A 25,313-nucleotide genomic window follows, 5' to 3' on the forward strand; every position below is an offset into this window, starting at 1 on the left:
ATACACGTGAAATACTTATGCAGGCAGAGCTGGCAATTACGCCTCTTTTGCTACAGTTTGTTAACCACCTCTCAACAACATGCAAATCCAATATTTGATGCATGCTTATCTATTCAGTGTTGAGGGCTAAAAGACATGGTGGTTTGCAGTATACTTCAAAGAGCCAAGGGTTGTTGTAATTAAAGCAGACACGCAATTCATTATTATGCCCATAAATCTTTTCTTGATTTCCCCTTGCTCAGAATAAACTGGCACATTTGCGGCGTTTCTCTTCACTGGCATTGGCTAAATGCTTCTGGCTCACATAGAAATGTGAAAGCATTGGAGTAAAGTTGTACTCGTCTGTGACTGCAGTGGATGCGTTGCTGTGAAGAACATGATTATTTACGCATGTGGATTTGGAGGTTTGGGACAAGGTCAGAGGAGGGTGGAATGTTGATATAGCTGAGAAACAAATCTCAGCTGGAAATATTTGACAAATATGTTTGGCCTTTCTATTTTAAAGGCGAGTGCGGTAATCAAAGTTTCTGTTTACCAGCTGAAGAAATGTAATGTGATTTTCTTACTTTGTCAAGTTACTCGGTATGAGTTTGTGGTTGTGATGTGTAATTTGCATCTGCAATATATAACAAAAGAGAGTTATGGCCAGCAGCTAAGAATAAGTGAATAGACACTGCTCAAGAAAGGTCTCATTGAATGAAATATTTAAATTGAAAATCTTATTTCATAATAATAATAATAATAATAATTGGTATTATTGTTATTATTATTACTATAACAGTAATGCATATAAAACTGAAGATGATAATAATAATGATAATAATAATAATTGGTATTATTGTTATTATTATTACTACTTCTAATAATAATTGATATTATTGTTATTATTATACTACTACTAATAATTATTGTTATTATTGTTATCATCTTCAGTTTTATATGCATTACTGTACATGTAGAGTGTTAATATGAAATCATGTCATGACCCCTGCGTTACCACTATAACATTGGAATTAAGTCCATCCGATATATACAGAACATCAATCAATTTTAAATGTTGATTCAGTGGTCCAGACTTTCCTCTGTGCTCACAGCCTAATGGACTGTGACCTTCGTCTGTGACTCTGTGTGTCTGTGAATGTATGCAGCGTCCGTTTAGCACAGGCCGACTTTCCGAGGGGGTGCAAGCGGGCAATCAGTCAGTGCTGTGTTGCTGTGCTGAGAGGCACAAATATTTCATGAGTATACTGCATTAAAGTTGCAGCACAGTGTGCGGCAATGTTGCTCAAGGAGTGTTTTACTGTGATCAATGTTCTAAAAAGAAGTGGCAAAAGTAGGCTAAGTATTCAAAGAGAAATCAAACACAGTAAAGTTCAGCACTGCGCATTACCAGAAGAAACACGATATCCATAGATATGATGCCAGCGTCATGTTTTGGCTCGGTTTTCAGAGGGTAGACTTAAAGTAGGTCATTTGTGGTTGTACACAGTTGACACCGAAAGACCAGAGCCAGTATTAGTAAAAATTCTGAGAGCTCCTAGCTTAAAGTGCAAGTCAACTTTAAACATTTCTTGACAATAATATGTTATGTGACCTCACTAGTCTAAACATGACATTCTGATTAATATTATCCATCTCACAGTTGCTCATGGTTCAGGCAACGACCAATCACTGCTCAACTCTTTTCTGAAGCTGAGCTGTGATTGGTTGTTACTTGAGACCTGAGCAACATTGATGTCATCTTCAGTTGACAAGTGGCAAAATGGCCGCCCCCTGAGGTGAATAAAAACGGCTGGATTTTGCTTCATGACTAATATTCCACTAAAGCAATATTAACCAGAATACCGTATTTAGACTAATGGGGCTGCATAGAACATATTTTTGTCCCAAAAATTTGGAGGTTGACTTCCACTTTAACCTAAAAATTTCTAAGTAAACAAAAGCCCTGTTTGTCTCAATTATTGTTAACTAATTGAATATAGTTAGAATGAATGAACAAATGTTGCGTTTATATTTTTGTTCAGTGTATTATTTAAAGTGAAGGAAAAAATGGTTTACGAAACAAAAGAGCTGTCGTATTTGTGCTTGAAGTCTTGAGCATTACGTTTAGTAATCGCTCGCTTAGATTCTTCACTGGCTCCAATCAGAATCATCCTCTTTCTTTGCATTGCCAATGAGGCTTATTCAACTACCTCTCAGCTTTGGCCTCGTCCTTTCGTCTGTTACAAAAACACGATTATCTAAGTAGGAGAATAAAAATAAGCATTGTTGGTGTGCTTAACCTCTGTGCGCTGTAATTAATGCCATGCATACCATCTATTTATCGCAACAGCATTATGCCACAGCACGACAGTTTTGCCCTGCCAACCCGAGCCCACTGAGCCGAAAATGATATGATGGAAAGTGAGAGGGAAAAAAATTAAGCATTCCGGCAGCATATCAGGTTGTAGCTTTGCAAAAGGGAAAAGATCAAGCATGCCGGATAAGGATGAGCCCAAGTCCTTATCTGCAAAAGGCGGAGAAGTGAAGAAATTCACACTTATATTCTGAACCGAGTTATATTTCATTTCATACAATTATGCCCAACCGTTTGCCTGCAGTTACATTCATTGGAAAATCCATGCCCGCGTTAATGGAATTATAATGATGTAGTAGTGTATACTGATGCAGCTAATCAAATGGAATTGATTTAAGTTTATTTTTCCGCCTGCAGCCTTACTAGCCCAACGGCTCTGTCTGTGCATTCTATGTCTCTGGTGGACCATAGTTTAAGGCACAGACACAATGAATGTGTGTGCGTGTTACAATGTAGCAGTCTAGCTTGGTGCGAGTCTTCAATGTTTTGCTTCATGTTGACTAAATGTGTCTGTATCACGGAAGTCAATTGAGAACCTAATGACTTATGAATTACTTTCATTGTATATTCTGTTCAGTTTACAGCCTGTTCTACTTGGGAGCAGAACCAAAATGTTTGTGATAAATTGCTTGCCCATTAACATTGATCAGCCCTTTATAAGGCTCACATACTCGAACACATAAATGCCTCTCCCCAAATAGACGCCTCATTTTTTCATCTCAATTAGTTGTAATTACCTTATCTATAGCAACTAAGTGGGTGCAGTACCACTCCCTGATTTGGTTAGCGTTTCCCCTGCATGTGTGTATCTGATCAGCACAGCAGAAAACTGAGTGAGCTCTCTAAATAATTTGACATCATAGTTGCAAGACAAGAAATTCAGCAAAGAAAACAAGAAGCATCTTTAAATGCCGTCTCACTTGTAACTCACTGCATTTTTCAAACTGAGCTTTTTGTTTGCTCCTATTCTGTGAGCGTCCCCAAGTAGCAGACACAGCCGAAAACGATCCTTTACTCTTCAGGCGAACCATTTTAGAGAAGCGGGGTGAAAAATAAACAAATTGCATTATTAAAAAACAAAAAAAGAAAATATGGCAAACATAATAGAGAAAGTGCAAACTTACTTAAATAGATAGCTTGCATGCTTCAGCTGCACTGTTCTGGTACATATGTCTATCATAAAAAAGCAAGAATTACTAATGCCTCCAACTATCCCCAATTAACTCTATGTTAGAACCAACAAAGACACTTATGTGAGTTTTTCAAGATACAAACAGTCATTCGGATATTTTTTCCCGTTGATTTATGAGCCTTCGGCCTTCCTGGGTGGAATTTGCATGTTCTCCCCGTGCCTGCGTGGGTTTTCTCCGGGTTCTCCGGTCTCCTCCCACATTCCAAAGACATGCATGGCAGGTTAATTGAGTGCTCTGAATTGTCCCTAGGTGTGATTGTGAGTGTGGATGGTCGTTCGTCTGCGTGTGCCCTGCAATTGGCTGGCGACCAGTACAGGGTTGTACCCCGCCTAACTGCCCGAAGCCAGCTGGGATAGGCTCCAGCACCCCCACGAATCTTGTGAGGAATAAGCGGTTAAGAAAATGGATGGATGTTTGGATGGATGGATGATTAATGAGCAAACAATTTAAGATACTACCACTGAACTCAACTTGCTTCAAAACAAGCAGCAATTTGGCAGATAGTCAAAAAAAAAATTCCAGAAAAGTGTCTTCAAGATGTTTATTGCCACTTCCTTTTCAAGTGTACTGTCAAATAAAAATAAAATAAAGAGAATTACATGTTGTGTGTTTGAAACAACCACATTGCCTTCTTGTTTAAAAGTCTGCTAGCTAATGTTAGCACAAAGGGATGGGCGATACCAATTTGACATTGAGTTAGTCACAGAACAAGTTTGTCTCGTACGTTAAGGCATCAATAAATTTTACCACAGGGTAATGCAAAAAAACCCATATTTAGCTTTACAATGTCAAACCATACTCGACAAACAAGCTCCATATGTCTGGCCCAGGAAACTACTTTATCAACCAACGTTATTCAGCAACATCATGGCATTCACGACACAACCCCCTCCACATTTTTGCAAATTAGCTGCCATCTGACTGAAATAAGAATTGTTGTCCACAAAACAAAGCGTCTGTTCATTAGAAGCCCCATACCAAGCTAGTGCGACAGATTGTTGTGCTTCGAGACTGAACTGAGACACAAAATCTGACATTTTAAATGACTCAGAAAATGCGAATACGTAGACGGTGCAGGAAAGCCACAAGGAAAGTGTGACGTGAAGAATATGCTTGGAGGAACACATTTGCAAAAGGTCATTGAAGCAAATTCTGCAATCACAGTCAGATGAAAGACGGACCTCACATGACAACAAACCTCACTCTGAAAGGACCAGGCCAATTGCAATACCCTCTGCCAGCATGACTAAAAATGACTTTTTCTGCCCCCTGTCTCTGAACCACGGACCACCCAACACTCCCATTTCCAACTTGCCTTGCAAGCGCGAAATATAACGCAGTGACATTTATTGGTCCTGGTGTTATTTGTATTCCATCTCTGACTTTGCCACATGTCAGCTTTTATGAGCTCGCTCAGGCGAAACATTAAAGAAACTCATTCTTTATTAATCTTCGCAATGACAATTCAGCGCTCCCAAAACACAGAGTTTGCCACGTGGCTCTTGCACTTTGAGAAAACACGCGGCTGACATTACCTTTTAAACATCCCTCGCTCTTGGGCATGTGTTTTGCAACCTGACTTTTGACTTTGTCAGAGAAATGTCATTAAAATGAGCACTTGCCACGAATAATGTTTGAGAACTGTGCGCCTAATACGTATTCATAGGAAACGGCAGGTAAGAGACTTTATCTTGTTACCGTAGAGGGGCACTCTAAATTTTATCTGCAGGTACTTTGCCTCGTATTCATACAAATCCATTCAAATGGAATCCATTTAGAGTTAAGGCCAAAGTTTTTAGGCAGCATTTTTAGATGGAGTCAAACAGCTGACTCACACCAATTTGAGCCAATTCGCAGTGGCCTTGGGCAAAGTTTGATAGTTTAACTTCTGCACTCACCCTGAGAAGCGATAAGCAGGCATGTCAGGTGTCACTGAGCTAATGTGCTTGGCAACATTGACTGAAGTGTCTCAAGTATTTGATCAGATTTGAAAGCTTAATCTGCGCTAATTTGCATCTGGGTTGGGTTAGACTAGTGATTCTGAGCCTTGTTGGAGGTAATGAACACCACCGGTGTCCTATGCGCATTCACCGAACGCTTCTTTATTGAAACTCAACTCTATATTTATAAAGCACTTTAAAACAACCACCGCTGCTTTCTTAAAATGGAACCCAGGGGCAGCAGATACAATGAAAACAGCAGAGGACCCATAAAGGAGCCCTGTGGAACACCATATGTTCCATTATACATGTGAATTCATATTGCACATGTTCATCTAACCACTTTCTTTTTTTCTTGACATGGTATTTTCAATTCAATATATATTTTTTAATTTCACTCTTTAAAAAAATTAATGAAAGGGGACAGTAAGAAGTAAAACTTGTGATAGCTGCCCATTCAACACAAAAAAATGATAAACACAAAACGAATGACAGCAAGCAGTCAAACAATATAACAATTCAACCAAATAATTCAACAGCATGATTTCGTATTTTTTCCCAGTAATTAATTTTATTTTATTTTATACATTTTTCGAAAATACAGATAGACTGAGATGATTTTGTTTTACAATCCAGATTGTTCCACAAACTGACACCTTGAGTTGAAATTGTTATTTTTGTTTTGTTCTGTTTTTAGGTTTGGAAAAAATATCTGTTCCTCTCAATTTGTACTCACTTTCCCTTTTTTGAATTTGATTTGCATGTTAATTGGTAACATTTTATGATAGTAAGAAGGGATTTCAAAAATAAAAAAATACACGACATACCATCACATCAGCCGCAAGTCGACTACTGAATGCACAAAATTTTTGGATCACATATAGATCAAGCGGGGTGTATCATCACAAATCATTGAAGAGTGTGTCTTGACCTCCGCCAAACACCTCAGACTGACTCACTGAACCCTTGTGGTTCGATCGAACCCAGGTTAAAAACCACTGAGTTAGTTTATTTTAAAACATGTATGATAGATTTTAAAGTTTTAGATTTCCAACATACAGGAAGCTCATTAACTGCGAGTGATTTTGATGTTATGGCTTACTTTTTAAGTTTGCATTTGGGAATAATTTAATTCACAGACAACAAAGGTGTAATGTTGGGACAAGTACTACTTCATGGCATAATGATGGATTATGACTAAATGAGGCTGCTGGTGGAGCTGCACAATCAGCTAAACGTACGGCAAAGATATTTTCATAAATATGCATGCTATTTTACATATTTTTAAGAGCCTGTCCTGAATTACAGACCATATTTACAGCAAGTAGATTCCACCTTTTCCAAAATGAATTCCTTGATGAGATGCAAATAGGGCAAACTACTTAATTGCCTCACTTGACTTTCATGTGCAAAGAGAACGAGTTCAAGTGACATTTTATCTGCGGTGTTCAACTGCAGGTATCTATAAACAAATGAACTCATCTAAGGGGACTTCATTACCCCCCAAAAGGTTTTGGGGATAAATTGGTTAAAGTCCAGACATGATGCTGACACCATGGGGCATAAACTCGAAAGCAATATCTTCAGCAACACCTCTTGCAATCTCATTTTCTGTGTTTGAAGTAATCACGGGCCACCAGAGCACAACTGCACCACAATTAAGCTGTCTGTGGTTTTTAATTAAAACTAAGAGGCGTCACCCTTCTGAAACTTTGTTTGCCTTTCAGCCAGCACAAGTTACCGTCCTCATAATGCATACAATTATATTGTTTGAAAAATTATCGCATTACCATTCCCATTTTTAAATTATACAGCCAGAGACAAAGTCAGCCTTGTTTCCTCCCAAGCAGTTTGCCATGAAAACAATGGAACAATTAGGACAATAAACGTGATGCGGCAATGAATTATTCATCAGTGTGAAGAAGTTTCAGATGTACCCAATAGGCACAATCAATAAAGCGTGTGACGCCTTCACCAAGGCAAAGTCCATTACAAGTTCTAATGCATTTTAGAAGCTTCTGAACCAAAAAGCAATTTAATACTGATATCTCCTGGGAATGCATAAGAGAACTTGAGAGAAACAAATAAAACTAATCAGCATGGTGCTGAGCTGACGCTAGCCTGGGGGCGAGAAGCATTTACAGTACAAAACGGTTGGCCTTGACATTTATTGACAACTTGAGCACTGAGCTCAGATTATGGCTGCATTGGGGTTCAGTCACATGATAAAAAGATAACTGGAACTGGAACTGGAGGGAAATTATCAACATGAGAACCCTACAGATCTTGAACGGGGTCCATTTCGATCAAACATTGTGGTAATGTGTAGTGTAGTGTAAATTTTAGAAGCCATTTTTAAATGTAGTCTCAGTGAAAAATCATTCTCTGGAGACGTAAAATGTTCTCTCATTTTTTTGATGAAAAACAACTTGACACACAATTACAGTATATCAGCAAGTGGCTACTATGGCCCCATGCTATGAGCTAGTAAATTAGCCGGCATTTGTTAGCGGTCGGATTAACATTATTGTTGGAACGTTATGGCCGTTGGATTAATGTTACATTATAACGATAATTTACTTCAGATTTGAAAGGGGGTGTGTCACTGTTTGTCACATTACAGTTTCACAGTGACAGATCAGCAGAGACAGGATTTTACAAAATCATATAATTTTCATCTCGTTTTGAAATCTGGAGTTTCGGTTTATTATGAAAATACACAATTGTTTTTCCACTCTACAACGAGTTGTATTTGCTTTCCAGAGGATTAAATACTGTTTTGAATTCTAATACATAATTAGTCCTTTTTCTCCTGAATGAATTTATTCAGTACTTTTGATGTGCCTTAGCAATAGGCTTTAGCTTGCTGTGGCCATTAGGAGCACAGTAGAATGGGGATCAAATGTAATTCATCTGGACTGACACCAAATCTCCAAGATGACAAGGTGTGTGCAGGATCCTGGACTTTATTGGCCAGGAGATGAATGGACACAGTGAGTAATTCAAAGTGAAAAATCATTCCCCGGAGAAATATAGGCCCCCTCTTTTCAACCACTGTGAAAAATTCTGATTAGAAAATGGAGCAGTTTTTCTTCGCAACCCTAATTTATACTTGGCAGTTAGACGGCACGCTGTACCTTAACTGTGCAATCCAATCATGTGGAACCAGAATGATTTTGAAGGCAGAAAATAACAATGATAATTCCTTTACTGTCTCAATTGAGGCCCGTTTTGGTCTTCAACGTTTTTATGTCTAAATCTTTAATGAGTGGCTTTCTGTGCATGATTAAATGCTTTCAGGTTTAGGGCCTTAGATAAGATAATTTCCAGGAAGAAATTATGTAAAAAGTGCAATTTGAATATGAATAAGTCAAAAATCAACAAAGGCATATAGTTGGGCTGTTTCTGAAGCGGAAGAAAACGGTTTTGATGAGTGAAAAATCACATGCTCAATGGCATTTCATAGTCGTTTATATATTTTTTTAATAAAAAAAAAAGTGGATTAATTAGATTTTTTTAGTATTGTTGTATTCATACACAAGCCTGTTTTGCGATCCGTAGGGATCATGCTCTGCTTCGGTATGTGAGAGTACATGTTGGCATTCCTGGTTCCCTCGATGAACTGTAGCGCCCCAATGCCGACAGCACTCATACCGCCCCAGACTATAGGCAAGACATACTTTGTACTCATCACCTGGTTGCCGCCACACAAACTTGACACCATCTGAATCAAATCCGTTTTTCATGGTCTCATCAGACCACAGGACATGGTCGCCGTAATCAATGTCCTTAGTCTACTTGTCTTCAGCAAACTGTTTGTAGGTTTTCTTGTGTGTCATCTTTAGAAGAGGCTTTCTTCTAGATAAGGGTCTAAAAGTTGTTGTTTTAAACAGTTTTTCCTCTCCAGTGAACTTTATTTTTGATTAAAGCTTAATGCCAAGAAGACTCATCTCGACATGGCGATATGTAACAGCTGCTATCTATGTATCTAAGCCGCCAAACAGCCATTAAGATGTGAAGAAATAAAGGTCTGTTTGTAATCACAGCGTGTTTTGCGTTTTCCATTTAAGTAACAAGTATATGTTGGTGCTGTGGAGACATAGCCAAACTTTGTAATGGATGCACCAACCTTTTTCACTCATTTAATCATTATGCCTGAGCCAATATTCGCTGCAGGCCACCATCAAGGTGGGAAATAAAAATCTCCTGCTTGCAATAAAGTGCATGGTTGGTGGAATTAGATTTATCACTGATGCTGTGGGAGGAAAAACACAATTTTTATTACTGAATGATATGATCATTTTATTTAAATGCTTATTTGCAATAACAGGAATAGGATTTTGACTTTAGGGGGGAAAGTGATAGACTCTCTTTATAATATGACATCATCTGTGTTAGCTGCGATGGTGATAATGGTAATCTTCTTCTCTGTCCTTTCCCATTAAATTCAATCTGACAGACACATGAATAAACACGGGAGATGCGAACAGCAACACAGATGTCTTACATTATGTGCATTTTCATTGTTTCCGCTGTGAAAATGTAAAGTTGATGTCAAACCTCTTCATTTCTGTTGAACACACTAAGGAGGAACATGAAGGTGAGCTCACAGCGAGACAAGCATTGAGAGGTGTCTTTAAATTTCCGTAAAGTCCAGCGAGACCAACCTTTGACTGACACACTCGTCTTGCCTTTTGCGTCAATGTTGTCGAGCAAAATTTATTTAAAAGCAGCGCAAGTGCATCAACTCTGTCTGGTGCATTAATTTGCAAGATGCCCGAGGAAACACCTCTCCCCTGTCACCTGTCGCCTGTCAAAGGCTTTGTGAAACGCAACCTGTCTGGTTCATGTGAAGTTCAGCTTCCTTTTGAATTCATGTTACAGTCTTTGGTCTCTCCATTAATGATTCAGAGGTCCTCAACAGATCCCTTGTGTGAGCGTTACTGTAACCAACATTTTCACATGAAATGGTTTAATGGTGCAGGTATACCAGCACAATGGATGTCACAAACCTCCATTTTCATTACCATTCCTCTAAAATTTAACTTCAGAAAATTCAAAAAGTTTCTCTTCAGGGTTGGTCCAGAACAAGGATATCCTGATTTAGCTTATCTTTATCATACATGGTACCGATACGTCAGGTATTACTGTTGTTTGACTTCTATGTGCTGTTCTACACTAAGTTTAACTTTTTTATGTGAAGCAAATTTAAGAGTTCTCCACAATGTATTTATTTTTTTAATTAATTTTTTTACAGTCAGTTGCTTTGTACTTTGCTTTTTGACTGGAGCAAAGACTCTCAAAACATTAAAGGTGCATGTTCAATATTACTGTAAAAATATAGCACATACATTTTTTTTATTTACGTACACCACACATTCTACCGAATATATTTTCTGTATATGTACTACTTAATTGAACATACTTTTTTCCTTTCTCCCAAAACCTGGGACACATCACTAGTATTTTTATTCAAATTTTCAAGAAATGTGAAAATAAAACACAATGGAAACACTAGAATTTAAAAAAAAGGGCCCAACATTCGCAAATAAACTAACTTTTTACGCTTAGATGGGGTGGATTTTGAAGTGTAGCGAAAAAAGTAAAATGTGAATTTTGGCTATGGAAAAGGGCATTAGTCGCAAGTCCGTTTTGCACATTTTCAGTAAATACGCTTACATTTTTTTAATCAATTGGATGGAAACCTAACTACTGTTTCATAGGAAAACTAATTCCTGGATTATTATTTTTTTATTTTATTTCTCTCCGCCTTGCAGTAGACTCCCAAGAAGTTCTGGGTGGTTCAGCCAGCCAGTCAGCTGGGATAGGCTCCAGCTCCAAACAACCTTCAACAGTACGAAAAATGGATGAATGGATCGATTTTTGTATTAAATATATTTAATGTGGACCCGTGCTTGAATGGAAAGCTGTCCAAGGCGTACCTTGAGTCTCACTCAAAATCTGCTGGAATTGGCTCACGCTCACCAGTGACTCTACTGAGGAGAAGCGGTACAGAAAATGGATTGATGGATTTTAACAGGAGCTAATTGGAGTCAGGAATCAGACAATTTGCACCCAAATCAATGCAACAAGATGGTAGGAGTTGGTTAAATTTGCCCTGCACTATAAAAAAAAACACCAGTTTGGATTTTGATATTTTCAAGAAGCATTGTTTGGCATGGAACATTCCCGCAGAAAAGAGCCCCCAGGGGATTTACAATTAAAAATCACTGACTTGCATGAAACTGGAAAAGATTACAAAAGTAGCTTTAAAAGCCTTGATGGTTATCAGTCCATGGGAAGACACGTTAGTTATGCACTCTTGCTGCTGTCCTTGGAGCGGCTGTTGTGTTAACTCATTTTTACATGCAGCAAAGAAAAGTCATTTGCCTGATAGAATTAACCTGGTACAGTAGCAATTTAAGTCATTTTCTTTTCTTGTTCCATGCCAAGCTAAGGATAATCTGGTTGTCTTGTTAGATGAAGGGTGAAACTCCCCGTAAGACTAATAATGCCAGTGTCTTTCGTAATTATTATTTTTTTTAAATAGACCATTAGAATGTCCAAATGCAACCAGGCAGACATGTAGAGATGCTTAACCAACAAAGTGCTGCTAAGTAGCGCCGGTGCTGTGAACAGAATCATTAATGATGTTCTTACTGTGCAGGGACCCTGTGCACTGGCCTGCAAAGGCGGGAGTGCCCTTCATTTAATGGGGCTTGCACCTCAGTCTATAAAAGGAAAGCTAACATCATTACTCGGGCTAAATGATGTAGGATCATTGAAATGGGCTGATCTTCTTATTCCACAGGTGGCCTGGGAGAGTTATGAACCTCTTTTGAGATGTTGGTTGCATCACACAGCGTGAGCCATGAATGTGTTTTTGTTGATGTTAGACACCACATTGTTGGAGCTTTTCCAACCCAAAATATATATTTTTAAAAAAAGCAAAAATTCGATTGTTTCCTTGCTTTTGCGCCTTCTTCATTTTCTAGGCTCATTCTTTATTGGCCCAGTATTCACACTGCTGATAGGAATGCATTACAAAGCAAAGGAAATGTTTGTAAAAATAAAAGTAACCCCCACACCCCCCATCTCATACCTAAATTTCCCTTTTTAAAGATAACACAAACTAGTACAAAAATAAATAGGCTGTCATAATGCGTTTTGATATTTTATAGGTTTTTGTATAGTTTTGTATAATTTAGCATGCTAAATGTCTGTTTACTTGAATCTCCATAGCAGATTTGACCATTCTGATGTGCTGTAAGCATACACGTTCTATTGCAGACTAAACAGCAGGCCTTAGTCTAAAACTGTGCCTTTAAATTAAAATATCGATTTTAACTTGATTCTGATGAAGGTTATGTTTAGTCTTACAACTGGAGATCTTAAATTTCAGAAAGCACTATCAAGGTAAATGTAAAAGGAAACCGGCCAAGGTTCTGGGGGAATTGCCTTTCTCCACTCTTGCGCGAGTCACACAAGAAACTGAAATAAAATGTGTAACCTCTAACCCTGCTGGGATGCCATGGTGTAAAATTGCAGGGAAGGCGATCTGATCAATGAGAAAGTTGGGGCAGCGGTCCTGTCAATCACACCAGGGCAATTACACAGGGAAAAAGAGCTTTCCAGAAGAAGCTGAGTTGGGGAGATGTGATTTCCTCTTACTTACTGTATGTCGGATGTCGCTGGAAGCAGGAGTGAGGTGTAGATTATTGACTCTTTTGCCCTAAGGAAGAGGGAGGGAAAAAAGGAAAGGAAATAGATTCAGAGTAGCCTATAAGTACCTGTCTTGAGTGAAGTCTGCATTTGGTGCTAGCTTGAATGTCGCTCTGTGCGAGACAAGTATTGACGTATGTAATCATTGTTACGTTAGCTAGCAAAAATATGGGTACAACAGTAACTCGGACTGCAAAAATGACAACATAAACAAGACTATCAGAGCTATGAGGTCGCCAGCAGCAGCCGCTAGCTTAACCAGCTAAAATTAGCAAACGCTACTAGAAAAATCACCTTAGTGAGATTGATTCCAATACCAGCCTATAGAGGGCGACTTCCCATACAAATGCCATTGATCATTGCAACCTCTTGCGGATCTGCCTTGCTCGTGTTCCCCCCACCCCCAGGAAAATGTATCCTAAAATATGATAAACCATTTTAAATTGAATTCTAAAATATTGAGGGTTTGTGAACTCTACTTGACAAAAGCTAGCTCGGCAACAATCAAGCGCCAAGGCATGACATGGACTAACAACGTTACTCCAACCAATACAGGGCAATCAAACACATGATAAAAACACGGAGCAGTATGTTGCTAAACTAGCTTGACGCCTAATTAAAAAGGCTCCTTCGGAAACAGTCCATTGATTCGGCAAGCCTTAGAGATGATGGTAGGGCACTCCAGGGTTTATGTCTGAAAAGATCACTCATTATGGAGTTTTACAGTAATATTCTCTCCCTAAATGCTCCTTACTGTTTAATTGACTCTGTGTCAACAGCATTTCATTTCCCGTTTGCAAAAGAAATACATACTTGAGTGTTTGTATGACATGTCTCCCAAGTTATTCACCACCCTCGAAGAGTTTTGCTACCGCAATTTACTTGTTGTCTACTACGATTCTTACTTTGTATTTCCTAGCAGTCTGCCTGCTGCATCTCACAGGTCAGCCATCTGGTTTGGGGGAGGATATCCATGATTGTGGGTGGCCTTATTCTAATGTGTGCGGTGTGCAACACAACACTCTGTCAGAACAGTAAGCAGACAGTTGCTGATTTTTCTTCTTTTCTTTTTTAAATGACTGCGTGTGTTCTGTCCTTTTGTGTGCCTGCTGCTTCTCACTGCCTGTGTGGTGACATTTGACAGGTGACCACCTGCCCTGCCCCGCTGCGAGCCGTCCACCATGCGGGGCACAAAGGCAATCGGTCCCAAAAAGTTTGTGATTTTCTTTTTCTTTAAAATACTGTCGCTACCCAAACCCCGCACACAACACAGCCCGGTTTATATTTCTCCAAAGGTAATGGTTGTTTGTGCATACGACCTGCTCTTAAAGTCCTTTGTGCTGCAGGTGGCTCTCAGCATGCTGAGCAATCAGCCTCATTACTTCAGCAGCTACAATCAGATGCACAGCTGGTCATCCAAATGAGTGTCTAGCACAGTTTATTGCTTAAAGCGTGCATGCAAGCGTACAACATATCCACACTTTCTAGCTCATAATTATAATTTAGCCGTCAAATGGAGTGACCCACCCTTTTTTTGGATACAAAATAATTAGTAACTAAATATCATCTCGTAGGCATCATGCATCAAGTAGTAATCAAGGAATGATTCAAGTAGCTTCGACATGTTCATCATTAAATACTTTGACCTCATTTAACCTTAAAAAAAAAAAAATCTGCAGCTTTAGCAGGGAAGCCCACACTGCAAAATCTAAAATCTTAAGTAAGATATACTTTCTTAAAATTTAACCTAAATTTGCTTATTTTGATTTGACAAGTTATTTTTTTACTTAAAATGAAATTGTCGGGCAAGATCATTTTGCTTATTTTAAGATACTTATTACTTTATTATCTTATTTGATCAAGCATTGAGTGTTAGCCAGTTTTAAGTACTGTGAGGATTAAAACAAGCATTTTCCACTTTTTAAGATGACAACTAACCAACATCAAAAGCCCTGAACTGGGGTTTCATAAATTTTCTTATTTTAAGTAAACATTGTTCAAAACACAAACTTTGACTCAAATACAACACTTTTTATACACACAGTCCGTATCAGAGCTTTTAAATACATATAAATCCGAGTAGGAGTTCAGACGTAAAATATAGGCACTGATCGTTGCTACGTTACATTGATAATGGCCGATATCAACTTATTGGTACCACTGACAAGATAATAAATAACTGTTCTCTCCATCCACCAGGGGACTCATTTATAAAAACCACGGGATGAATAAATGCATGCCAAAGTCTATAATGGGGTTGCCATGTTTGAAATTGCAGATATGTCCTTTTTCATGACATGGTTTTCATGTACCATTAAAATAATCTATTTTGTGAACACATGGGGAGTTAATGCAATCTGCGAACATCCTCCCCGCCTATCATAAAAACAATTGGTGTTAACTCAGCTTCACATAAATCAATCCACAGTATCCTCTGAGGTGTTAGAATATTCCATTAACTCTCTGTATGTGCACACATTTTACATGCTAATAAATGTGACCGTGGGGGAATTGTTGCATTGTTGCTGTCTTCTTTGTCAAGCAGGTACCCGAGGAAAGGAAGAAAAGATGAGCCCAAGGGATTTCCTATGATGATGATGATTACAATTGTTTGGTCGTGTGTGCAGCCTGATCACAATGAAAACAGAAAATGACATTGGCTGCGCGTGTGAGATGCACCTCCGAGGAATCAAAATAATTGAGATTGTAGCAATCAAATTAAGTGATGGGATTGGAACAGGATCATAATCACTTGTACTCGACTTTCAGGTGGCTTGATGACCTTGTGCCATGAGCCCTATCAAACGTTCATTTTGTCTTCTCCATGATTGTCTTAATCCTGTTTAGGGAATATCGCTGATGAAGTTACTGTATGTGATGCATTGCAATAAAACACTTGTCCTTTATAGTGCGGGGTTATGTCTCAGTTTAGAATGGAGTCAGCTGAGAGGCCTTTTCTGATGAATCTGATGAAAGGTGACTGTTTTCAAACACAAAATGATCAGAAACACACACCCAAAAAAAAAAAAGAGCATGGGTTGGAAAGTTCAGACCTCTCACGTAGGCTATTAATTACTTGCGACCTTTTCGGGCTCTCCTCATTTCTGCTCACCTTTCAGCCAGAGTGAGTGATTAGCAGACACAGCCGCATGATTTCATCACATCTAACTGGCAGGCAGACATCTGCTTCACACAGAATAAACAGCAGCTTCCAGCAGCCACCTTCAAAGTTATCCTGTTAAATGTGACATTTAGAGCATTTTATCTCGAGTTAAGCCAGCCAGCTTGTGTGTACAAAAGTGTAACGGAGCAACATGTGTAGCTAGTTTGACTTTATAGTTCCTGTAAAGTGAAAATAAACATATATTCTAAATTTGACACACCACAGAGAAGTGTGTTGTTAACAAAACTTCCAAAATGTATATGATTAAAATGAGGCTAAATAAAAATCATGAAAAGTTAAGTCCTTGTCTCTGCTCTCAAATGCTAAATGTACTAGCATCATTATAGCCAACGCACTTTTGAGCTATGATTTATATCATTTTAAAGGAATATATGTCACTGGCAACTTTTGACTTTATTCTTGAAATGTCTCTTTTTCCTTCTTTCTGCTATAAAAGAAACATTGGAGAATGTCTGTGCACTATTAAGAGCTTCTGTGCAAAGACAAAATGTTGGAGATCATCATTAATCTTTCTTTAGTTGCAGTATTTGTACTTTAATGACATTGGAGCTTGATTACAAAAACTGAAAGAAAAAACACACTGGCAAATTAGTCAGCATAAATGTTTTGACAGTACAATACACTCTTGCCAATGGGGTGTTTTATTGCGGCTATTATTAAACTTCATTCTTTGGGGCCGACCTGCCAACTGTATCTGATATTGGTGAAAATATCATGTACACTAATTATTAACCACTCTGGCTGAAAAATGCCCTTGGACCCTTTCTCTCTGGTGTAATTGCCTCCTTTGGGGTCATTAGTTATTGTTATGAAACAGTCAATTGAGCATTTATGCAGTGCTTTGAAAAAGTCACTCTCGACATGCACATATTATTACATAGTGCATCATTAGCTAAGAGGTCAACAGTGTTGTGCCGCTTAAACTGCTGAGGCCCCAAAAGAGTCTTTATTGGGGTGGGAGATGGTTGCAGCATTTAGATACATTTAAAGATCTGAAGTATTGTAAGGACATTTCTTACCACTTGCACATTGTGTGCTAGGACATTTACTGAGGGTCAAACACCAGCAAAATCAGACCTCTTTATTATTATTTTTTAAACAAGAACCTAGTAATTACATAGTAGTTAACTCAGTAAACGTGACATCCACAAATCTGAGCTAATTGATTGACTCGATGAAACATGAGAAGAACTGTGGCCATAGAGTACTGTACAGTATGCAATTGGTGTCTAGTATTGTATTACTGTTTGTGTGTGTTCCCATCTCCACTGCACTGATGTCTAAATTTGTCATGTGATACCAGCTTTGCCTCTTTATTTTCTTCTCACCGCTCTGTCACCTCAGATCAGGTCAGCAGCTGCAGGCATTTTGTAACATAGATTTGTTTGCACCTCCATTCAGGAAATGGTATCATGGTCCATTTAGTCATGTCTGTGTTGATTAATGTAAGCAGAGCGCTCCGAGCGTTAGCCCAACATGCTCCTGCAAAGTTTTATTGTTAGCCAGACATTTTAACAGCGGTTTTGGACCATTAAAGATGTTACTGTTTATAATGGTGTTGACTTGTTGAGGTGTGGAATCTCTATAAAACAAAGAAAAACAAGAAAAATCTATACTGAGATTAATATTTAATTTTATCCTGTCATTAGTTTAGTATCACTATGCAAGAGCCTAATGATAACTATTTCTGCCTAGAAGAAATGGCTCCAGGGCAGAATGCCTCACCTTTGTGCACTTGTGTAATAATTTAGTCAAGAAGCTGGCAAGAGCACAACAAGTAGTGAAGAATGTAGATGATCCAATCAAATCAATCCAATAACTGTTACATTAAACCCAATATGCTGAATATTAAATAATGGTTGGAGGCACATACAGCCTGGGTTTCCTGAGAACTAACAGGTCAGCGTCACGGTTGCATGTTTAATGGAAAAGGGAAGTATCGAGTGTATAAATAAATTTATTGCAAAAATAAAATAAAATAATAATGTGTATTTTTATAAAGGCAAAATAATGAATGATAATGACCTTTCTACATGCAATCAACGATTGTCCTCTAACACATTTTGGGCCCCATTTTCGTGCCCAGCGCAAATATAGCGCAAAGCGTAGTTTAAATGAAGGTGTAGTTTTCCTTCTTTCTGTATTTTTCTTGAATAGCGCAGATAGAAAAGACAGCCATTGTTGTCAGATGGAATGCAGCCGACTCAAATCGATAATCGAAGCGGCTCCCCACATTCTCATTGTAATCAGGGCGTTCCAAGGGCATAGGTGCATGAGATTGGTGCACACAAAGTGCGTTTATACAACTGCAACCGGTTTTCATCTTTCCAAGGAACATAATTCAGAGGATTTTTAATCTGGCTTTCATGCCCTTGACTTTTACTGCATAATGTAGACCACCCATGTTCAAATTATTCTTAAATGATAAATGCCATTATTTTGTTAAAAAATATCCAATTAAAGCTGCTCTACCACATTTTTATTGTATGAAATAAATTTCTGTAGTGAAGACAAAATCTGTCTTCTGGACCTAAATATATCTTATCACAGCTTCCTTGTTCACGCAGAGCTCCAATGGGGCCTATGACAAATATGTAGTCTATGTGCTTTTGTGCAGGTACAGCATGTGACCATGTCATCCCTCTCACCGCGAGGGATCTAACATGTTCGTCTTCAATCAGCATAAAAACAGCTCCCTAACTCCAGCATGTGGGCATCCCCCCTTGGAGCCCAAGGGTATAAGGAAACCTTCACCCATTCAATAAAAATGAAACAGATAAGCCATCCGAGTTACCGTGGCTGAAATGCAAGCGAAGCAGGAGCTGTCTGATCCTGAGAGCCCTCTTGAGGTCACGAAGACCTTGGTGGTTGAAGCTATAATCGGGAATAAAGGATGAGTGCAGGGAATCGAGATGCCTCGAGGGCTGGTTAGTGCTACTGAGGATGGGAGAGGTTTGGGGAATAATAGAAAACCATTTTGTGGAAACATGAAATTAGCTGTTAAATATTGTCAAGTCATTAAATTACTGAAGTTTGCTTTTTAATCCATTCAGGTTCTTAATTGTCTGTGACCAGAGACCTTACAGAATTTGACTGGAAATTGAAATTACCCCGGGAATGGCAATTTATTAAATTATGTTGTAGGAAAAAGCCAAAGACAGAAATGAAGCTCACAATCCCTAGCAAGTTTTTCATTTTGGAATTTGACCAAAATTTTCAAGGAACCTGAGATTCTAAAGATCCCTAAAATGGCTCCAATATATGGTGCATAGTTCACCAATTCCGGTCCTCGAGGTCCGGAGTCCTGCAGGTTTCAGATGTTTCCGCCTACCAACACACCTGATAGACTACTAAAGATCAGGATCGTTATCAGGCATGCTGAAGAGCTGATTATATGAATCAGGTGTGCTAGTGGGCGCAAACATCTAAAACCTGGAGGACTTCGGACCTTGAGGACCGGAATTGGTGAAGCCTGGATATAGTGGGTCGGTTTACGACGGTCTGAAGATACCAGATGTTGCGGTTACAAATAACTTGCAAGGACCATTTTGAGCAGGGGTGTAAGAATACATTGTCAGATTTGTACAATATGACAGAGGTGGCAAAAAAACTCACACTCTGTACTGAAGTACAATTACACAGACATGGGTGCGTCAATGAATTTTGAGTCTGTCATTCGCCAACAATCGGGACCCCCTTCCGTCATCATCAATCCATGGGAAAATTCCAAGTTGAACCGCAATGTGATCGTCAATCCGTCATACCTCAGTAAAATGGTCTGACTGTCTGTTTTCGTCATTCGGCAGCAAAATGGGCATTCCGTGTATTGACGGATTGACGATTACAACCAACTTTCAGCAACGCTTATTCAGTTTTTCCAAGTTGCCCATCACTCGTCAACCGTCAACAATACGGGCGTCCGTCATTGACAGATTAACGGAATGCCCACTTCTGTTATTACTTTGACTTTGGTAGGGAGACTGATCCCAACTTCCCTAAAATAAAAAATATGGATGGACGAGTACTGATACCAGGCATTGTATTGGGCTGATACCCAAGGTATCGGTACTTGTGGATATTTTATGATCAGGAACAAGAAATTATAAGAATAGAAAATCACTCCTAATTTTATGTAATGTTAGGGGAAAAATGCTATATTGGGATTTAGGTATTTCTTTAGATTTATCTGTCATTGATTTTGGGGGAGAAATTCTATGTATCAAAAGTACTAGTGGTGTTGGCACTTGGTGTTGGTACTTGGTATTGGTATCGGTGAGTACTCAAGAGTTGAGTATTGGTATTGATCTGAATCAAACATCCCTAGAAAAAAAAAAAGTAAAAGTGGAAAATGGATAGCTTTGAAAATCATTGTGTGTGCCCCAGAAAGAAAAATACAACTTGCCTACTTTTTATGCTGGAACAGGAATTTAGTCAATATTAGTTTTCCATAGCAATTAATTAATTGTCTTCGGGGGGAGAAACTGCTCCTCTCTTATGTTGGAGAGCCACCTGGCATTTCAAGATATTTATGGTAAATTGCACCAATTATGAGAGCAAGGGGAGAACTGGAAAAACAAGTGACGCAATGGTGAAAAATAGGCTAGGAGTGGGAGTTTGAAAAAAGCAGTCAGGAGAAGAGAGGTAAATACATCCACAGTTGAGGATTGCCTGCATGTATCTGAGCATAAAAGCCCTAACAAGGTAGAGTTATAACCACATTTCCCATTTCTTCATTGTGGTTGTGCACTGAAAAAAAAAAGTTTCCATTGCGTTTTCTTTGTATTACGGCAGTTTGAGCATTGAATTAGTCACATACCCCATGCAGAAGTAGAAGTAGGCCAGGCGCTGCAGCGCACCTGTCCCCTTGATGGATTTACAAATGTACAGTGATCCATGAAAAATGCACGCACCTAAACACACCAGCACAACTGCACACACACCACTCGCAGAGGCAATAATAGATTTGCTGCCGAAACATAAATGAACACTTGCCCTTTAATACCGCTGTAGATGTCAGACGCTAGGCTGCTTCATTGATGCGAGGCAGAGAAAGCCCGGCAGTTTGATGTTGATTTGTTTAGAGATGGTGACAGCAGCAACAGCCAAAGACATTCATTGGTTTCACCGCAAAATGCTTAAAATATGTCATGACTATGTTTGAAATCCTCGCTCACAACTCAAATCATGACAATCAAATACATACGTATACAAAAGTACATATTCCAATTCATCCTGTGTATGTCTTTGAAAATGAATCTTCTCTCCCACACACAAGCACGCACACTTGTTCTCCAGACTGTCGGGTTTGTGACACTTTCTGGAAAAAGGGTAATCAGGATCATTAAATCGCCATTGACTGTGCAAGAGGTAGACAGGATGTGAAAGGTTACATAGGACACTGAAGGGAATTTCAGTAGTAACACACACACGCGCACACACACACACGTCATAGCTGTGCAATCAATTTCAACACGACATTATTGCACGGCGCAGTCTCTTCCTGGTCTTCTTCTTCTTTTAAATTAATGGTGGATCACATCCCTTTCGGGTGTTCCCTCTCAATATTCGCAAACGAAGAACAGATGGAAACGGGCATTAGCGCATGTCGGTTTTGCGCATTTTCAGTAAATTTGCTTAAAAAATTCTTAACAATTGGATAGAAACCTGACTACTATTCGGCGGACACCTCCTTTCATAGCCTTTCTTTTTGAAGAAAGTGGGTCTGGACAGGCGGCCATAGGCAGCGATTCGGCTCTGTCCGAAAACAGGACTTCCCAATCAAATTAGTCTATTTGCGTGACGTCGTCTTCATGAGCAACATCACTCTTCAGTCATCAAGTTTTTTCCGTAACGACATTCAACAACGACGTCATTCACTACTGTCTCTCTTCGGCTAGTAATCATGTTGGATTTTTACTCCGTCTGCAAAAATAAATAAATGGATAAAAGACTTCAACGAGTCATGTTTCTGACGTCTGTTAGCTCAGGTTTGCCCCGCTTCAGAAATGCGACTGATAGGGCGGTTTGACCAGACTCACTCTCCGGCAAAGCCGCGAGTGAGTCTGGATTTCCAGGCTACTCCTTCCAGTCGATCGGGATAACGGTTACCTCTCTTACACAAGCAGTGACTACAGCAGATAGCCGGTTAGTCGGTTGGGATAACGGTTATCACTCTTACAGAAGTCGTGACTAATGCACCACCGGGAGCTGGATTGCTTTGTTTGTCCGCAGCAAAAACGCACGTGCCGACGCAGACATGACGTCTTGTGTCTTGATTGGTTTACTAGGTCATGCGGGCGTGGTTTTACGGTAAGGTCAATTAGAGTTGGGAAGCTACCTCACACTTAAGGCACTACTGTCAGACCCGTTACATTAGTTTCTGTCTCTTGTATGTCGGTATCAACACCTACAAGTAATTTATGCACAATTATGCAGATGAGACTAAATCCATCATAATTACGTGGTCGTCCGTGTGGAATTACAATGTGAATTTGAGCCCGCAAGAGGCTAGTTCCTCAAGATGGGATGAAATTGCTTCCCAGCAGGTAAATGGCGTGACGGGAGAAGGAGAGGAACGAAACGGTAAGGCAGATTGGGGCAGGGCAGGTTTATGAGGGCAGGCGGATCAGTGACAGGTATGAGCTCCCTCCCTTGAGGAAGGCCATTACTGGGGGAGGCATGAGGGGGCTGGCAAGTTGGTGGGGCCTGCCACCAAACTTATTGGCAATCTGTTTGCAAGGCTACTGGCAGAAGTGGGAATAACAGGACGGGGGACAGAAGAGAGAAAATCTACTCTCTTCAGAATTCCAGGAAATGAGACCGATGTAGTGTGTGTGCATGTGGAGGTGGTTGCGGTGGACAGGATGAGGGTAGAACAGGCCAGAAGAGAATAGGGGCCACAATCTATTGTGTCATTTTGTTGCTGTGCAGGCCAGTGGGGAATGTCCCAAACACTGGAATTGGCATTTGAATTAAGTGCAATACAAGAGAGGTGAGAGAGGTGATTTTGCACCTGTGAGCACAGAGCAAGAAGATGAATTGCAAACAGCGCCTTTGCAACATAAGGTGTATAAATCAAGCAGTGTGTTTGTATGTCTGCCGAGAAGATATTGTTGGAAAATACGAAGATGTCATTTTCACTGAGTCCTGCACTTGCTGACCAGTTCGAGTGAGAGAGGCTTTAAAGCATTTATAAGTATAGCTCAGAATTTGTAGGGACCAAACCTTACTCTCTGACAAGCTGTGCACATAAAGCCATATTGTCCAATTTGCGCCTAAGCGCCTCAAAAGGGAAAAAAAAGCGTTAAAAGGAAGGGGCCACTCTCGACGCGCTACACTTCTTTTTGCCAATTTATTTCATTTACAGTACCATGTTTTTAACCCATTAAGGACGTGAGCGCGTGACCGCGCTTCTACCATTAAAGCCGGAGCGTTCCAGCACGCTTCTCCCTTTAAAGCCGCGAGAGCGGATAAGTTATTTGGTTTGGTTTTGACCAATTCTTGATCTCTTAGTCGATTAAATTCATCAGAATATGCACGAGAGGGTGACGTGGGCCTCTAAGCATGTCCTGGAATTTTATTCAAGCATTTATGGTTGACGCAGATTCGCGGGAGTTATGAAATAAATGACGCGATTGACAACGGCACGAGAGGAATTCGAATCAGTGTAACAAGTTGACAGTGACATACTGTTAAGAAATATGTTTGTGGACAATGAGGATGTTTTGACGGCCTCGTAACGGAATGGACGAATCGATCCCCCGAGGTTATTACAACTGCGCTCTAGTGTTGAAGGTAAATATAGGAGTTATGTACCCGCAGATGCGACATTTGTTTGTTGATTTAAAAAAATATATATTGAAGGTTTGGAATAATAAACGTATGTTTACATGAACGCCACATGTGTAAGCTCTGAAATATTTTTTGAATTATGTTTCTATCTGCTTCAGGAGCTGAGATATCAATTATTTTTTAATATTGTTGAATTTCCAGGAAAACTTCAGGTTTTTGGGAGTGACTTTTAGGTTTTAGAGGCATGTTTTGCCATGCGCTGACCAGTTGTGACAGTTGTGGGGTGGGGATGATTTGGGTCACATAAAATCAACCACGGCTCATTTTCTTTAAAAGGCGTACAAACCAGAGTCCGTTTTAGAATTGCGCAGGATGCCGAACTCATCACTGAAAAGTAGGACTGTCGAGCCTAAATCCGGACGTCTGGCCACCCTAACACAGATTGATTCAAAACTTTACCAAAAGCAAATAACACCCCGTGTTTCGCCATTGCCGGTGAGGGATTTTGGAGGTTAAAGTAAGTTATTTTAAAGTAAAAAGGAAAACATTTCCGTAGATTGACGTAGCTGGAGCGCCTCAGCAACATACAGCATTGGTACACAAAAAGTAAATATATCTGAGGCTTGGTAAAGTTCTTTGGATGTCATATGGTGTAGATAATGTGCTTTATAAGTGCACTCCATTTACCATTATGATCAAATTGGATTTTTTGTTTTTCATTTTCATTTTCTTCCTTTTTTCTTCATTATAGAGCTCTGTGTAATTGGCAACTTCTTACATCAGAAACAAGTGTGTAAGTGTGGTAGTGTTATGCCAGTGGAGCATGTCTACCTCACAGGTCAAAGATTCTGGGTTTGAATCTCTGCTCCGGTCTTCCCATGAGGAAATTAAGTGATCTCGCAGTGCTTGTGGGTTTTCTCTGTGTTACGCTCAGTCAGTCTCTAAAACCTATGGCTGGAAAATGAGATAAAAACAAAACAAAACATTATCTGCCCATAAGTCACTTTATAAGAGGCAATTAGAAGTAAATGCTGAACTATCTGCCACCTTTATTAACATGGCTTATCTAAACATGCTAATAAAACTGTCACCGTGTTGTCACCACATATACAGCATACACTGTATGC

General features: G+C 39.5%; 1 long non-coding RNA gene across 4 annotated transcripts in view; it reads right to left on the reverse strand.

Moving 5' to 3' along the window:
- Nucleotides 1–25,313, reverse strand: part of LOC147173507 (uncharacterized) — a 79,868-nt gene that overhangs the window by 15,987 nt on the left and 38,568 nt on the right. For 3 of the 4 annotated variants that reach the window (XR_015094897.1, XR_015094895.1, XR_015094896.1), the window contains 2 exons: nt 13,165–13,221; nt 12,565–13,077 (listed from right to left, as the gene is read on the reverse strand). This is a non-coding gene — a long non-coding RNA (uncharacterized LOC147173507). Of the gene's footprint in view, nt 1–12,564; nt 13,078–13,164; nt 13,222–25,313 lie in introns of those variants that run through there. The other variant, XR_015094898.1, reaches the window with a different exon arrangement.

Source organism: Leptonotus elevatus, chromosome 5 (genome assembly GCF_054856555.1).
Source record: "Leptonotus elevatus isolate MCC_2025b chromosome 5, RoL_Lele_1.0, whole genome shotgun sequence".
NCBI classification, from domain to species: Eukaryota; Metazoa; Chordata; class Actinopteri; order Syngnathiformes; family Syngnathidae; genus Leptonotus; species Leptonotus elevatus.